Source organism: Sebastes fasciatus, chromosome 18 (genome assembly GCF_043250625.1).
Source record: "Sebastes fasciatus isolate fSebFas1 chromosome 18, fSebFas1.pri, whole genome shotgun sequence".
NCBI classification, from domain to species: domain Eukaryota; kingdom Metazoa; phylum Chordata; class Actinopteri; order Perciformes; family Sebastidae; genus Sebastes; species Sebastes fasciatus.
The window spans coordinates 12,183,729-12,200,624 of NC_133812.1; the positions used below are offsets into that span (position 1 = coordinate 12,183,729).

At 40.3% G+C, this 16,896-nt stretch overlaps 1 long non-coding RNA gene across 5 annotated transcripts in view; it reads right to left on the minus strand.

The window, feature by feature from the left end:
* The window catches only part of LOC141756066 (uncharacterized), a 116,832-nt gene that overhangs the window by 62,885 nt on the left and 37,051 nt on the right, over nt 1-16,896 (minus strand). For all 5 annotated transcript variants that reach the window (XR_012591395.1, XR_012591391.1, XR_012591393.1 and 2 more), the window contains exon 3: nt 14,800-14,966. This is a non-coding gene — a long non-coding RNA (uncharacterized LOC141756066). The remainder of the gene's footprint in view (nt 1-14,799; nt 14,967-16,896) is intronic.

Here is a 16,896-nt window from a genome sequence, read left to right on the forward strand (position 1 = left end):
GCCTTAACAGTATTGAGAGGTGCAGCTGCACCACAAACACAACAGTGTACGAGTCAGTATTTTGCAAACACTCTTGTTGTAGTTGCTTACCACTGCAGGAACAGGTGTAGAGGTAGCAGCGGGGCACTAATACCCGTTAAAAGAATCAATCCCAAGTGAGAGCTAAACTCCTGCTCTCACCTGTCAGCACACCACAAACGCACTGCTGCGTGGACCAGCTTTTCCACTCTATTACACTCAGTGGCCTTGTAGTGGCTGCCACTGTCAGCAACCAATTTAATGAACCACTACCCTGCATACACCCAACTCGACCCTCATCTATTTGTTGTGAGCTTTTTTGGCCACCATTACAGCCAAATGCAGTGAAACACCCAGGTAAGGTCATTTAAAAATAGGGCAGATATGTATCTTAAAATATATCAGTCCCCTAAAATATTAAAGGTACTAAATGCTTGGAGCATCACCACAAGGGCGTCTGTTTCAGTGAGTCAGAGGAGAGACTGTATGCCAGCTGTCTCCAGACCACACCACTACTGTCACTGTTACTTAAGACTCTAACAAACAGAAGTGTAATCACAGAAGGATTACGCTGCTCGTTTGTAATCTCAGCCTCCAAGCGTGACTACGTACTGTACAGTATGTGAACGAGTAGATTACCCTTCAACTCAGAATAACACGCTGACTAATAGCGGCTGCTCTATAGTAACTTATACAGAGATGAGGACAGGGGGCTACACCACTGATGCAATTAATGTGAGGGAAAGAACCCAAAAATGACTGGAAAAGTTAAAGATGCCCTGTGGAGTTTTCTTGTAAACACACAAAGTTATGTTTACAAGTAGCGTTTCTTACAAACTTGCATGTGTTGAATGCATTTAATTCCTCATTAAACAGCAGATATTTTGAATATTTTAAATCGTACATTGTTTATATCCATGATTACTTGCTGAAATTACTGAATTACTGAAACTTGTAAAAACCTTGCTCCGTAGGGTATACCTTTAAAATGTACCATTTGCTTCTTTCTTCTTTTTTTGTTCAGTTTTCATGCTTCTTCAGCACAAAAAAATTGATAAAGAACAAGACGAAGTAGATAGTAAAAGAGCCAGGAGATGTAAAGAATTAAAGGGACACTGCCAGTTTTACACATAACGGTTATAGTTTATTAGTCACAAGGAGTGTTCTTCATCCTGTGGAAGGAGCTTTCCAAAGTTCGACAAAATGTGATGATGACATCAGAGTGTTTTTAGATTGCGCTTGAGACTTCAAGTCCCCTAACTTCACACAAGTGCCCCTTTAATGAGTTCCATTACACCATGGTCCCCTTGCAGCAGAGCCATGGTAACAATAATAAGTAAAGCCAGTAAGAAAGAGTGGGACACAGCCAACACCAAAACAATAAACCTGTTATCTTTGTTGTAAGCTCTCTGAACTCCTTCTACCCAAACTAGCAGGAAGAACAACAAACATCCCCTCTAACGCTCTGCCACAATCACTAGTGTACCTGTGCAACATCTCAGAGATATTGCAAATCCATGGTACACATGTTAGACCTCCTTGGCCACCACAGTGCCCAACTATTAGCTATTAATATAAATTTCAGAGCACTAGCTAATATGTAGCTTCTGTTTTAACCAGGAAGTTAAATTACAGTACATTTAGTGTATACTGTGATTTCTGGACTGAACTGTCAATTCATTAAAGGTACAGTGTGTAGGATTTGGTGACATCTAGCGGTGTGGTTGCAGATTGCAACCAACTGAGTACTCCTCCTTTTCCAAGACTGTGGTAACGTGAGACGCCGAGTCAAAAAATGGTGGTAACGCCGTTCGCCTCACTCAGAGGCCATCCTTACCATAATAGCACTACTTTAGGAGCAACGGAAGTCAGACGCTTTGGTTTGTCCGTTCTGAGCTACTGTAGAAACAAGAGGACCCGCTCCCTATATAGATATGAAGGGCTCATTCTAAGCTAACGAAAACACAATGATTCTTATTTCCAGGTGATTATACACTGATGAAGACATGTTTATGAATATTATATTCCATTTCTGCTAATAGATCCCTCGAAATGTTACACACTGGTCCGTTATAGCAGTCTATCTTTAAACATATTCTCTGAAAGAAAAAAATGGAACTACAAATGGTTGAAGTCAACATGAGGCTTCTGTCACTCATTATGAGAAGAAGAAACTTTCTGGTGTACACATGTTTTCAATCATCCACTAGTCGTTAACACATTCATCATTAACACGTTAACAAATATTTAAAACTAATTGTTTCTGGGATTAGATCAAGAAGAAATCTAATTGGACTGTATCAACATTTGGTGACTAGGGCAAAGTGCGTACATTTAACCAAGAAAATAGATGTTGTGCACTTGTATTATTCAACTCATCACTTACACTGATTTTGTCAAATGTTTCCAGTTAAATGCTACTTACATTACATTAAATGGCCATTTTGTATCGATACAAGGGGGCCTCTGCTGCTTTCTGCCAAACCTCTACTCTCCCCATGGAAAGCTAAATGAGAACAATGTGTATCTCTGTTTGATGATAGCGCTGCTGTCTTTGTCCAGTGAAGAACACCCAAATTGTAATCCGACCTCCTCGCTCCAAAGAATAACATAAAAGCTCAGTCAGATACATCTGCAGCGATAAACAGAATAACACTCTCAGAAGCACACACACACATTTACGCGGCTCCCACCCAAAAAGGAAATGACATGACTCTATCGACAAAAACATCGGCCCCAGAGAGTAACTTTAATAAACTAAGAACCTTGTGTGCACATTTTAATAACTTGAACTATACCCACAGCAACCCCGACCCCACCCCCTCCAGTAAAACCAATCATTTTAAGGTCGACTCCTTTTGTTCAGCGGCTTGGTTTTTTTGTCACGGCTTGTTTGCAGCAGGATGCTCTCATCCAAAACTTCATCCTTATATTGGACACAGGTGAAGATATACACAATGTCATCGGCTACGCCCCTCATCGTTCCCAGACAAAAGCGCGCAGCTGGCTCGGCTGGCCCGCCGCATCGACACAGTGTGTCACACACAGTTAGATCCAAACCTTTAAAATGCTTCCTGTGTGTTAGCCAGCATCTGTTTTCTATCTACCCGCCTTCAAAAACGCCCGACCATGGGTAAGGAAAGTACCTGAGAAAGAAGGGGATCATACTGGGCGAGCCGTCGTAAAAGAGCGGGAGTGTGTGCTAATCACACTCATTTTGGAGAATGCTTTTAGTGTTGCTGGTTTGCCTGGGTCATGACCGAGGGAAAACACTCAAGAGTGTGTTTTCTGTTTCAATGCATCCGTCATTAAACTACAAGTTTATGTTCCAACTTTGCAGCTTTTAAGGGAAGACCTCTTGAGTGTTATTATTGTGGTTATTAGGAGCCGACCTTACGTTCTCAGATAGAATATGTCTCTCTGAAGGCCTTTTACACACAGACATATATAAATAAAACGATAAAAATAAAAAATAAACGACACGAAAATGTGAAATACTCACCTGCGAATATTACATGCAATTTTTAGAAATACCAGAGTAAGATAGATAAGACTATCTATCTCTCTTTTAGTCACTTTGGTGATTCTTTGATTCTTCATCTTGCGCCATCATCAGTTCAAAATTTAAACTTGTCAAATACTTTGGTTTCTAAAGACATTCCCATCAGCTTCAGCTGGATTTTGTGCTTAATGCTATAATTAGGAAATGTTAGCGTGCTAAAACGCCAAACTAAGACAGTGAACATGGTAAACATTATACCTGCTTAACATGGTCGTTGTGAGCATGTTAGCATGCCGATGGTAAAATTAAGCTCAAAGCAAATAAAAACCATCTCGAGGCAACCCTGTCTCCATAAATTGAATACGTAAATTAAAACAAAACAAATGCAACAAAACTACTTGGTTAGATTTAGTAAAAAAAAACATCATGGCTTGGATTAAAATTACTATGAAATTGAAACAAAATACAAAAAATGCAACAAAACTACTCAGTAACTACTTGGATAGGTTTAGTAAAAAAATATCATGATTAAAGTAAGAGAATGTTGACTTTTGGTTTCACATGGGACACGAACAGCAGTCTTCTGGGCAAAAGTCCAGTGTTTGTCGATCCATCCACCACCTCGAACTCCTCACTACGCTACGGACTATCACTACAAACGGATTTGTGATAAATCAAAAACAAACGTAATCCGCAACAAACTCAGAACGTAATTCACAATGCAATTTTGTTCTACGGGAACTTTATTTTTAGGAGACCAGGCTGCTTGAGAGGAACCAAATGTACCACATTTCATGGTCCGTTCACCAATAGTTGTTGAGACATTTCACTTAAAACCACAAATGTGGTCCGTGAGGACCATGAATGTGTGTACAAAATCTGATAAGATATTCAAGGTGGAAACAATGTTATTGACAGACGAACAATGCCATCCCTAGAGCCATCATGGATGAAAATGCAGTTGCGTGCCACTTAGTTGTGAAACAGGCAAGAGAGATATGGACACAGAAATGAAAAAATAAGAAATAAAGTTGCTGGATCTGCTTGATAATGGAGCAGAAGCAGAATCAGGTGTTTTCTTTCTTTGCATTGGAGATGACAAAATCATAAAACACTTTCCAAACGCCAGCGCGTCAACTGAAAAACAGACATGTCAAGCTATTCTCTTCCAAATGTTCCTGAGTCTCTCCTATGACTGATTGACCTCTTGGGGCTTTCTACACGCAAACCATTTTCCCTTTCTCAGCTTGTTATTTAAGACGGCTTTTGATGCCTGAGTTGCTGCGTCTCCTATTTTGCCAGGTTGCTTAACAAGCGATGAGAGCTGAACCGCGTGCTGCCGCATAATATTACAGCTGGGCGGGTCACTCAGGTCAGGCACAGGTAACACCTCAAACACTCGGCTCAGCGTGGGGCGTAAAAAGCACATTGGCGTCGTTTTTAGGTTCAGAGACAAGAAGCAGACTTTTCTTGCTGTTTGACCATTGAACTTAACCAATTTCCTACTTTCCCTAAAAATAAGTCACTGATCTTAAAGGAAGCAGCTTCATCCAATGGAGAATGTTGACCTGTACTGTAACAAAAAACAGCTATTAAAGGCTTATGATTTCCAGACGTCAGCTTTAGTTTGTAGGATCAAACGATGCTCTGCGTCAAGCTCAATAAGCCACCTGAGCTCCTTTTTCTGCTAACCTTTCCATGTGTGAGTTCCCCCCCTCTTTTACAATGTAAAGAGCTTCAAGGGGCAGGAAAAGCAGCTATATAAATTTACTCCATTATTGTCTGCATATGTCGGCACCATTGTGTGTCTCCCGCGCTTATTGTGCTCTGCCACATTTCTAGACTAATGGTTTAAACAGAAGGAGAGCCACCTGAATTACAGTTAGTGTTTCAGTCGCGCTACCGCATTGTAGACCCGGAAAAGAGTGAGGACCTGAGAGTAAATTGTTTAAGTCATTCTGCGAGGAGACAGGAAGTGCAATGAAAAGGTGTTTAAGGGAAAAGATTTTATGATGTGTGTGTATTGTTAAGATTTTAATCCACCTCGCAGAGTTGCTGAGAACGCGTCCTCTCAAACCTTTGTTGAGATACGGAGGCCCTTTCTGGATTTTTCGATAAATAGGGTGGAATCCATAAATGTCCGATTACAGCAGTGAGTAGTCCCCCCTTCCCTTTATTTTATTTTTTTATTTATTTATTTATCTATTTATTTATTTTTTATTCTTTTATTTATTCATTCATTCATTTATTTATTTGTTTATTTATTTATTCATCTATTTATTTATTCATTCAAACATTCATTCATTCATTTATTTATTTGTTATTCATTTATCTATTTATTTATTTATTTATTTATTTATTTATTTATCTATTTATCTATTTATTTATTTATTTTTTCCCTTTTACTTTCATTGAGTAATCAATACAATTATTTGGTTATCTTGTGTTTTTCCGTTCTTCACCTGACTGTATTCTGTAACCTGTAATCCTATGGGTGGGTGGTGTGGTGGGGTGGTAGGAATGGTAATGAGGACTTTAATTTGTTAACGTATTTGTTGAATGGTGACTCTTCATAGTTGGGGGTTGAGTAAGTGAATTAAAATTTAAATCAAATATATATGTTTTGTGTGTTCTACTCTTGTGGGATAAAAACTTTGAAAATCAATCAAATATATTTACAAAAAAAACAAAAAAAAAGTTGCTGAGAACGCGTGATAAGCTGAAACCCAATCGTCAGTGCTGTAGCCTGGTGTTTGCCAAAGACGCTTGACTCCCATTTGACTGAGGAGTTGCATCGTGGCTGTTTGATGGAGTGGAACATTTTGACGCTTCATCCTCCACCCCCTCCCGTTTCTTTTTCATCCAGGTGCCTGCCTGTGTTTTCACTTTCTAAGTACGAGCAGATTGCGTTCTCTGAAGTCCCGAGCTGTATTTACAATAAAATAGTGGAAAATTAAACTGCTGCTTTGACCTGTCATCACCGTCAACAGTTTGAGCTTTTCTACTCCTGCCATGGGGGGACTGGTGTACAGTACACACGCTGTAATATATGCTCAAAAACTGCAATACTGAACACAGAAAAACCTCAGATATACACACACACACACAACGGTTTTCAAGGGCACCCAAAGATCACATTTGTTTCCACTCTGTTTTTTTATTTTTTTATTCTCATTGTGCCATGGTCTGTTTGGTACAGGGGCATGGTGTCAGGGAGATAAGAACAACAATGCATGAGGGAACACGAGTGGCAGAGAACAGTTTACGAGAGTGTTCGGAAAATGTGCATGCCATATTTCGATAAGGGACATTGTAAACTATTTGGACTGTTCTCAATAAACACGTATCCATACAGCGGTGTCAACCGATGGCAGCTGTGCTCGGCTCACAAAGCGAAGCAGCATGCTGCCATCTTTAAAGAATAGTGTGCTAAAACTATTTTGAGTTGGGTTTCAGCCACTGGAAACCAGTGAGTCACTGGAAATCTGTGAGTATTCAGGGGCCAGAACAAGATAGCACACGGCCAGGATTCAGGGTCTGATCCATAGACTGTATACAAGAAGCGGATGTAGTCACCGTGACATCACCCATCGGTTTGTGGACTGCTGTTTTGAAGCCTCGAGTTCGGCATTTTGGCCGTCGCATCTTGTTTTTTTGCAACAAGAAGTGACACGGGAAGGTGGAGCTAAGTACAACGGAACGCTGATCAAGATATTTTTAGGTGACCAAAATGTTAATATTATTTCATGAACTGAAAACACACTGTTAAAGTGTCAAAGTTGTAAGAGGAAGACGCGGACAACTCCCAGACCGGACAACGCCGTGGTAGCGACAAAGAGTATAAAAGCAAAGAGGCGAAACTCCAGAGTTATTTTCCTCAGCATAATGAACGTTCATCAGAACCACAGGACTGCTTCGCCCTGCACGCCTATATGACTTATCCGGTTCTGCCAGCTTCCTGCTAGCTGTATTGGCTGTAATAATGGATATATTGGCTTTAATTCATCACTTTTACTATCTTATAATATACTAATGGGCTGTATGCTGTAAGCCTGTACCGTGGTGGCTGTATTAACGTCTCTGTTCCCAAACAACTGGCTATCGGCCAGTAGCTAGTAGTGCTAGTAACATGGCATAAACGGTCGCTTTTAGTCCAAAATTGCAGAGGCGTAGCTTTGCTGCTGGGTGCTGACATTGCAATGGAACAAACAGTTGACTTTCACTTCTTAGCAACGTTCTATAGCGACCCGTCAATCACAAGGTAGCCACACCCTAAAGCATACCCTGCTTTATGGTCTATTTGACTCTAAATGGGATCATAATTTACTGAATGAACGTCATGCTGTATTGATAAAGACTACAAACTAGTGATTGAGACCATAAACTCATGTTTACAATGTTTACTGAGGTAATAAATCAAGTGAGAAGTAGGCTCATTTTCTCATAGACTTCTATATAATCAGACTTCTTTTTGCAACCAGAGGAGTCGCCCCCTGCTGGCTATTAGAGATAATGCAAGTTTAAGGCATTTCTGCATTGGCTTCATTTTACAGACTCACAATTTCCACTTCACCAATAAAAAATGTCCCCTAAAAACATTAATGAATATTTGATCCAACCCCACTCAAGAGCTTTAGGCAGCTGTGTTCGCCTACGAGGAAATTCCTTTAATATCTCTCCAAGCCAGAAATATTTTAGCCAGTCATAATAGATTCAAGCTGAATAAGCTTTAGATTGATGCCTCCATCCACACAGTGACATGTTGTGTATCACTTTCTAATACCATTTGATGTCACGCAAGAATTTCCTTCTTCCTGGAAGTCGTTTTATTAATGTATCTCTAAAGAGTAACTCTTCTGTACATTAAATGCATCTGAAGTATGATTTATATTGCATGTGACTGCTTCCAAAAACAGCCAGCTTTTTCTCTCTCCATCTAATAGAAATCTGCATTTTGAAGGTCCCTCCCTTGTTGCTCTTTTGGCCTGCAATGTTTTTCTCTCTCCTCCACTCAAAATCCAGATCCAGACAATCACCAGGCGAGCTGTCATTCTTCCAGCCTCTGGAATGTCGGAAAACCTCCTGCTGATTTCACACGTTAAAAAAAAAAAAAAAAAAAGATTGAGGGGGGGAGGGGGGGTAAAAATGGCACGGCTTTGTTTGTGACTTTTTGGCATCACGTCAAATGGACTCCACTTAGGATTCATTAGGAGGCGATGTCATACATTGCATTACTGTGTGAAATACCGCTACAAAAAACACAGTGGGAGACAGGAAGGGGACTTATCGCTTTGACTTTGGCTGATTCAGGCCAGAGGCAGCACTATGGGACTGCTGTGACACACTACTTTTCCCACTGCAAGCAAAACCATGCACACGTATCACTAATCAATGCCTGGCAAAAATGATTGATAACATTCATTTCAAGGCTTTCTATGCACGAATATCTTCATTGGCAATACGATAAAATATCTACCAAATGTTTATGTGTAAGTGCAAATACAGGTGTTTTGTATTTGGTTGTATGGTGTTTGTGTAAGGCGTTTAACACTATTGCAGCTCTCTAGAGTGTGTTACAGCAGCAAACCAGATTGAAACAAACAAACTATCAATCTTCCTGTCATGCCAGCTCTCGAGGGGACATGCATTGCTCGAGTCAAGTCAAACCACAAAGCGCTGTCCAGGCACTTGATTGAATTTCTCCTTGCAGAAATACTCCACAAAAATCCCTCAAACTGCGTTCAGATTGCAGATCAGTGGATTGGGAGGCGTAGATAAGAATGCTCCCAAAACAAGATCACACACGCAGGACAAGAGATAAGGAGCGTGTCCATACTGTGGACTGTAACATAACAGGGAATAAGGAAAGCACCCCTGACACTGCATGAGCAATCGGATAGAAATGGCGTTGACATGAGTTTCACGTGCAGACGCGGTGCAAGTCAGTGCAGGACGGCTGTTGTGATGTTGAAACTGTTGCTGAAAGAAGAAAGAAGGAGAAAAATGGTCTGGAGCGAAGCAGGAGATGGGAGCTTAGATTACATCTAAAGAGTTGTTACATCTGTCCTGCAACTAGAAAATCAACATTATATGTGTGAGAGAGTGTGTGCATATGTACCCGAAACTGAGTGTATGAGTGATATATGTGCATATCTATATATGTATACAAAACTATAAATGATTTAAAAAGGTGTGAACCCGACCTAAGTCACTTTATTTTTCAAGTAAAAACGTGCCACGAAAATAGGGAGGAAATTTGAATTTGCAGAGCATCGCAAATGGAAAATCACATTGTGACGTTGAGGCATATTGGCACACGTGTTAGTAGGAAAACACTCCATATTTATGTGGTAAATACTCTAAATGCAATCTAAACTGTAAATCGTCTGGCTTGTGCTTTGATTGAAAGATCCAGGAACAGAAGTCCACCTTGCATTTAGAATATGAGAACACATTGCCCTGGTGGTCTAAGGGTTAAGGCGCCGAGCATCAACCACAATATCCCCCGTTTTGCGTCCGGCCAAGGACCTTTGTTGTTTTTGCCATCTCTGTTTCCCCTCATTTCCTGTAGTCTGTCTAATAAAGGCACACAATGCCTTTAGACATACCTTAAGACAGTACATCTATAAATATGAGTCTACACTTCCTGTATTTAAAACATATTTATATAAAATGCATGGAGTCCTGAGCCCTAGCTTTATCTTGATTTTGGGAAGAAATATATAGACGCTTGAGTTAAAGCACAGTTTAAGACTTTCATTTATTTTCAAAGATTAATATTCAGATTAAATGTAGGCCCTGCTACAGCATTACAGAGTCAATGTGGAGTTCAGATGACGTCACAATACTCCCCGGGCCATTTTGTAAGGAAACTGCTCCTCAGTGGCATTCATCCATCACACAGGCCTCCACTGCTTACAGGTTTGTTTCATCTCCGCTTACACAATTCTTATTAATTTGACGCCAAATTACCGGCGAACAAGAAAAACATTTAGTTCCTCTACGTGTACATTTCCCAGAACACTCAAGGAAACGCGTTTACCTCCACATACATAATTCTGACATCATGAAACCGGTGAAATATTTGTTTTTCACAGCTGGATCATTTTGGGATAATTGAGCCAATACATCAGCAAATACAGTTTCTCCACCGAAGCACAGAGGCGAGGCCGAAAACCGACGCAGCATTCATCTGAGTGGACAAACAATCATCACATTGTCACGTTTTTACATTAGTGTTGGTGGAGACGTCTTTCATGTTTTGCAGGTAAGCTGATAAGAAATGTATTGCTCATTTGTCCTCACAATATATCACTGCACTACAGCATTGTTTTAATGATACTACAATGTGACTTCAATTCCTGAGTGACATGAGGTGAATTGGATATAATTGACGTTTGCCTTGCCCAGATGGCTGTGTGTATGTGTGACTGTGTGTGTGTGTATGAGAGGCCATGTGTTCCACTGTATGATGTAGGGGGGCCGTGTTTCTCCCACCAAATCCCACTCTGGCCAATGTCACTCTCCTGCCCCGGGGAGTAAATATCCCTGGGAACCGAGCCCCTGATGAGAAAACCTCTACAACTGATCTCAACACATGTATACACACCCTCAAACCTCGTGTCACACGGACAAAAAACACGACAACGCCTGCACAAATAGTGACAAGACTCTTGGTTTCGTAACGTCAAACTCGAGATCGATCACTTCACCTGCAATTAAAACTAGTCACAGCACAACCCAAAGCATCAGATGCTGAGGTGACCAGCCTGACTCCTAATCAGCGCGCATTGAAATCTGAACCAAAGCCAACTCACACAATTAGCACTCGCTGCGACATTTGTTGTCGTCCCACTTGGGTATACAGCCCAGCTTTAAATTAGACTTGTTTTTAACTTAAGCCCTCTGGGAGAAAAAGGGGGGGTTCACTCACAGAGAGACCATTAGGGCACATGCCATTTACCAAACAAATGGCATCAAACCGTTGCCCATTAAAAAGGAAATTACTAGGAAATTACCCCCAAGTCAATTAGGCTCATTATTTTTCCTTCAGCATTGGGGGGGATGGGGAGCCATGAGGGAACCAGCCACCTTTATCAGTTACTTGTTTCAGTCAGTGTGTCACAGGAGGTCAAATAAGGAGGATTTAGGAGGGGGGGGCGGGGGTTGAAACACCTGCTGGATAACGACATGGACACAACCCTGAATGATTGTGTAAAGTGCCAGAAAACGGGCCAGTTTACAAGAAGGAAGCGACCTGCTTGTTGTCGTGCGAGGTTTCCGTGTTGTTGATGATCAGAAACAGAAAGCAACATGTTAAAAGCTGATTGTGGCGGGAGATTCTGGGAGTCTTTGTTACAAACCAGAATGTACTGACAACAATCACAATCTATCTAGATAAGGTGATATGAGGCTAAACTCGGGCTCCAAACATGTTGTACTATCGTGTCTGTTATCTGCTATCATAGGCTGTCTAGGGTCAGTATTACTGTACTTCATGTGTGTACGGTAACTGCATGCAGCAATACAAAAAAACTCCAGTGGAAGGAAATATGAGGACTGAGGTGCACAGTTGAACCTCCTTAAAGGGGAAATTCGACATCTTGGGAAATATGATTCTTCGCTTTCTTGCCAAGAGTTAGGTGAGAAGATCAATAGCACTCTCATGTTTGTACACTACATATAAAGCTAAAGCTGGTTAGGAAATCACTGCTTTCGGCCAGGAAATAGTCCAGCACCTGACCCCCTGTGAAACCAAGAGTTTTAGTTTTACACTTACACTTTTGTACAGATTAAACTACCAAGTTATAGCTTGTTAATTTGTGAGATTTAGATGCTGGTACGCAGATTTTCTTTTACCTTTGGAGCCAGGCCAGCTGTTACCCCCTGGTTCCAGTCTTTATGCTAAGCTAAGCTAACTGTTGCCTAGCTGTAACTTTAGATTTACTGTAGAGACATAATATTGATCTTCTCATAACCTAGTATTATTTAACAATATGACTTCACATAGCGTCTTACTTACTGATTAGTAAGCTTTCAGCCCAGTTTTTAGTCTGAAGATAAATGATTTAATCTTCTTTATGTATATTCATCACATTTTCCCATATGGAACAAAAATAGCTATATATAAATAACGAAGTAAATAAATAATTAAGATACTCTATACTGCAGTATTTCAACAAATATTTGTTTTTAAATATAAATAGCTCAATAAGTATATAGTAAAAAAAAATATATGCGACCGTTCACCCATGTCACTGTACAGTACATAATTTAATCCATTATAACATTTTCGTATTTTTTGAGAACAGAACATTTAAAAGGGACTGTGTATGTAAGTTTTTACACATATAAACACGTTTTAATCGTTTTTTTATTGCCAATGTGTGAACAGGTTGTAACTTAACCTAAAAAATGAGACCTCCCAAGACTTTCAGGGTTGCCTCTATCAGCCTGTAGACTGCTTTTAATGTGAAGAACCTAGGTCCGTTTTTCCTGGAAAATCTACGGGTTGTGATGTCATGCACGTTCACGAGTGCCTCCAGGGCTAACAGTGTGCAACCATAGCTAACGTTCATGGAGTCCGCTAACGCCAACAAACGACAAGCCTTCACCACAACTCAGAGTCCAACACAAACTCAAAGGAAGAACAAAAAAGCCCCATTTTGCAAACAGGGTTGTGACCGACGTCGGGAGAAAACTAGTGTTGTGTGAGTGTGTGTGTGTGTACGTGTAAAGTGAGTGGTGAAGCAAGAGAGAGAGAGAGAGCGGCGGCGACAGGAGCGAGTAATGTTATCGACTCTGGCCCAAGCAGGAAAAGTTAACAGGGTTTGGTTTGTCCGTTTTGGGCTACTGTAGAAACATGGCGGTGCAACATGGCATACTCCGTGAAGAGAGGACCCGCTCCCTATGTACATATGAAGGGCTCAATCTAAGCTAATGAAAACACAAAAACTCTTATTTTCAGGTGATTATACACTAAAGAAAACATATATTATATTCCATTTCTGCCAATAGATACCCCTAATTGTTACACACGGGTCCTTTAACAGTATACTGCAATTATCTCTCAAGGTATTGTAAATGTATGGGGCATCCCAGTGACCTTTGTTGCATAATGTCTCCCCCCTCTCAACCCTCATTTCCAGTCACCACTGTTCTATTCAGTGTCGAATATAGCTTAAAACACTCTAAATAAAAACTAAATGTATATCAGTATATTCAATCCAGGGTAAAGTACAGTATATTTCTTAATGCCAACCAATGTGTTGGCATTAACACACAAGCTGCAACTGATTCACTTAAACAGTAATAATTCTAAAGGTATTACAGACACAGAATGTGCCAATATGTAATGATCAATACACCCAAGGAATTAGCATTTACTCATCATTACAGGGTTGAGGGCACTTTAGACAATTGAAAAGCACTCTGTGGTTCCCACATATAGATCCCACTGCCCTTTTTAAGTGCAATGACAGCGAGCTATCGGGACTGCATTCTTTACAGGCACCATACCATTAGATTGAGAGAGAAAAAAGCGAGAGAGGGCACGCCGTGTCACACACAAAAGTAATTGAATCGCTTCCTTTAAGCCATATTCAATTACTGCCACTCATAAATGCACTTAAGTTAGCTGTCCTGTGGGTCCACTTATCAAGTCAGAGCAGCAGTCAGGATGCTCTTAAGGAATAACAGTAGGTATAATTTAGCAATGCGGGGTTGTCAGTGAACAATTTTTGTCAAAAATACAGTGTCACAGTGGCGTTTTACACATTGCTAGTTGGTGAAGGGGAGGATTTGTCCTTGTCCAGGCAAGGACAGTGAAGAAAAAGTGCTTTTTCAACCAAATTATTATTACTGCTTATATATTATTACTTTCTCACATCTGCTCCTCTCTCCCACTCTGACCTTGACGTTAACACGATGACAGCTTCAAGCTACAGCGCCTGCTTGGAAACCATGCATCACAAACAGTCTGAAGCTCTTTGTGCAGCTCAAATGTGGAAGAACATAAGAGCTGAGGCTGATATTTATATATTCTGTATAAAGTAAAGAGCCAATGAAGCCACTGTGGAGGTCACAGTTTTCAAGAAACTTTTACAGCATCCTGAGAGGCTTTATAAAATTGCTCCTCGAGGAAATTGATTTAGTTAGCAGCCATTTGCACTGCAGTATTTAAGTGTCCTTGAGCAAGTAAATGACAAGAAAATGTAATTAAAAGGGATCGATAATGTATAAACAGACTGTTTCTGAAGGAAACATTAGCACACAAGTACCTTATTGTGTCCGATTGGGGGAGGTCTGCTGGTTCTGTTTGCTGTTTCTGTGCTCCCGCCATCATTTAATTCCCCAAATGATGTGTGCAGTAGCCCCGCTGGTCTCGTCCTGGGCTTGGATCAGAGAATACAGTAGGCCGCCTTTGAAGGGATCAAGGAAAGGACTCCTGCTGGTAAACAAACAGAGTTCAAACCCTCGCTGGCTGGAGGTTAAAAAACAGGGTCGATTTGTTGTGAGCAGGACTAATTTAAAGAACTGTGGTGGCTTTGATAGATCAGTGAGTGTGGGACCAATAGGCTATAACGAAAGGGCAGACAGAGACCGAGAGAGGAAAACTCATTGAGAAAGAGTGCAGGACATGCTTATAACTACATTTATAGTATTAAACATGTAAGACAAAATTCTCAAATGAACTGTTTTCTGAATGAGAAGACTAACATACAGTAGATCATTACATTCAGTACTCTTGGGGATCTGAAAGGCATAATATGGGAACAAACCAGCGGGGCAGACAGCAGAGTAATCAACAGAAGGATGAGGATAGGACACGAGTGTCCTGTTTACCAGGTGAAGACAGACTTTGATGAAGGTTGTAAAGATCCAGTGAGCACAGGGGTCAAGGAAGTCTCTGCTGTGTCTTTAGTGGGTTTTAAAGAGACTTCAGCTAGTAAGACTGTAAAGCTTGTGCAATATTTCTGTAATGCCATTTACCTTAACTATAATCCTTATGAGAAATACAAATATACAAAATATGTGACGAAAAAACGTTTACTAAGCCCAACCCCCCCTTGGTACTGATGCTACTCTTGTTAAGCTTTCCGTTCTCACACTTTTTGAAGCAATGGGTCCTTGATTTCAAACAGAGATAGACAAAAGCAGTAATTTCTTGACGATCGGTTTTCCCAGCTGAAATGACAGCTGTTGCTAACACATTTCATGAGCTGTAGTATGCTGGTGTATCAAGCTAACCTTGGCTCTATGAGTTGGTTGAAAACGACATCTCTGGCTGACTTTTTAATGTTTCCAGTCGACTCGTTTTAAAATGAGAAACCTGAAAAAGGGGCCTGAAATCTGCACTTGAAGGCTACACATGACACCATGCTTAAAGACTGAGGCTAAAGCTGCATGTCCCAGGCAAAAAGTCAGCATCCTGACTAGTTGATGATCCATGTAGAAAATATGGAAATAAACGAGCAGCACAGTTCTTACATTGCAGAGTTGAACTAGTTAGTACTGTAAGTACGATAACAAAAAATACTATTTCATTAAAACATAACATGTTTGGCTGCTTAGCTTACATACTTCTTCATATTTTCAAATGTGTAATAATGTATGTGCTAGTTGGGAATATGGTCTTTGATTTTATTCATTAAAATAAGCGTTAGGGCTGTGTATTGGCAAGAATCTGGCGATACGATACGTATCATGATACAGGGGTTACGATTCATATATTGTGATACTGTAAGCAAGGCAATATATTGCATAGTATAAAGAACACATCAGCATATGCATAAAATCTGAGTAAAAAAATACTTTTTTATGCAATCAGAACAGTAGGATCTGCATTTGCGTTTATCACAGTCTGTGTAACATCATAGCACTACTTTGAGAGGGCACATACACTGAGAGGATGCATCTCTTTGCAAATGAAATAAAGTATTGACGGAGTTAATCTTTGCATGCAGTGTATTAATTAAAAATCAATACACTGTTTTTGAGAATCGATACATGCATAACAAAACATATTTACGATATTTTCAATATTTTCCTACACCCCTAAGGATGTGCTCCTTTGCTTTGAAAGTGACGCTCGGCACTACTGTAGGTAGTAAGCTATAGTTAGCCAGACATGCTAACAATTGCAGCTTACACTTCTTGTGTTTTAGGTTTTGGGAAAGCTTTAAAGACAAACCCTCTAAACTCTTACTACAGCCCCATTCACATCACTTCAACATGTTGAGAAATTCAAAGCTGCTATATCAGTTATGTTTGCTATTACTACTACTACGATTAGAAAATAAGTTTGTGGGGGAGAGGTTTAGCGAATGGTCTATTCATCAAGACTTAGTATATTACATAATCTTCATTTAGAAATC